Here is a 1749-nt window from a genome sequence, read left to right on the forward strand (position 1 = left end):
GGTACTTCATTCATTCATATTTCATTTTATGTCGGCATTCACTTATTTCGAGCTAAAGGAATCAATGTGGACAAGTTTGGATCAATTTGGAGTTGTTTTGATCAAGTTATGAAGGTTCTAGAAAGTTACAGTTAGGAAATGGCAGTGTTCATAGCCATGTTTATTAACTTCAATGTGCATGGCTGTGTTTGATATTTTTGAAACTTGTTGACTAATTTCGTGAGCTACACTCCCTTGTTCACATTTTAAATTGTATTTATCTTGTAGTTGTTTGGAATAATCTTGTATTTTTAAAACAACATGATTTGGTACACGCCAATTTTTGACCCTTGTTTAGAAAGTTTTCAAACTATAAAAGACAGAACTTTGGGAGTCTTTGGAGGAGTTTAGAGTGAGCCGTCAAAGAGTTTTGAGGGGCATAAGTAGATAAACTAGAGTAGTGATAGAGATCAAAGAACAAGCAAGAAGTGTGATTTGAGTGAAATTTCATTGATAAAAAAAAATAAAATTCATGAACAAGCAAGAAGTGTGATTTGAGTGAAATTCCATTGATCAAAAAATAAAATTCATCAAGATTAAAAGTGCTTTCATTGTGTTTCTTTTAATTTTTTTGGTTTCCCTTAGATTTGATGTTAGATCTTTCATAATTCAAAACTAAACTCTTGTAGTGCTTGGATAGGATGAACCCTAAGATGTATTTTGTAATTTGGTTTCATTTAATTAAATTTATTCTTTGTTTTCATTAGAATTAAACTATGTGTTCTTTATTATTCTTGAATTAACATTGCTTTTGTTTTGATTCATGTTTGATTTCATGCATCTAAGATTGAGAAATCTTTTATGTAAATAGGTTTGGCATAACTGAAAAGAGTTGCATTCAAATCTAGAGATAGGATGACGTAAATCTTCCTAATCAGAGTCAAATTTAATAAAGGAAATCACAATCAGATTAATGTAATTCTAGAGTTTTTAATTTTAAAAAATTTTAATTAATCAACGTCAGGTTAGTTGTTAATAATCTTGAAAAATATATTAACATAATTGAGAAATTCCTACATTCCAATGGGCTTTAGGTTAAATTATTGTTGGGAGTCTTATCTGCACAAGAAGTTCTAGGAGGATTCACTATTGGGGTAGTACTATTATTATTGGTTGTTTCATGGTTAATTCATCGCTCTAAAAGATTAACCGTATAAATTTAAGTTTATTATTTTGATTTAGTTCACATGCAATCTTAATAAGTATAACTCATTATTAGAATTTATTAGCTAGATTATGGCAATGGCTATTACTAGTAATCGTAGTCTCTATGAGATCAACACTTAAACCTTATATTACAGAAGCGATAGTTGTACTTGCCAAGAGAAGATTTGTAGGGCAAGAGATTTTACTCGTACCAAACAACCCATATCATTTATATATTATGCATGTTGTTTGGTCAAATTCACCTTATATATCTTCACTAAAAGTGGAGATGAGTAAAATTAAAAAGACTAATTTTAAGTCAGTCAAGACTGCTACAAAATATTTTTGCAAAGTAGCTTTATCAATTGATAAGTTAGTACCAAGAAGGCAAAATCTCATCCATTAGATTGAAAATTTGTAAAGAACACCAAACTTGAGTTGATAAGAAAGAATTTAATAAACTCAAAGAACAACTAGATAATGTTAGAAGAAGAAATCAAACCAGGCAAGTAGGAACAGTAAGCTCTGATAATTACATTGGCCAAGATGATTCTTGGAAACAAA

Source organism: Dioscorea cayenensis, chromosome 8, assembly GCF_009730915.1.
Source record: "Dioscorea cayenensis subsp. rotundata cultivar TDr96_F1 chromosome 8, TDr96_F1_v2_PseudoChromosome.rev07_lg8_w22 25.fasta, whole genome shotgun sequence".
NCBI classification, from domain to species: domain Eukaryota; kingdom Viridiplantae; phylum Streptophyta; class Magnoliopsida; order Dioscoreales; family Dioscoreaceae; genus Dioscorea; species Dioscorea cayenensis.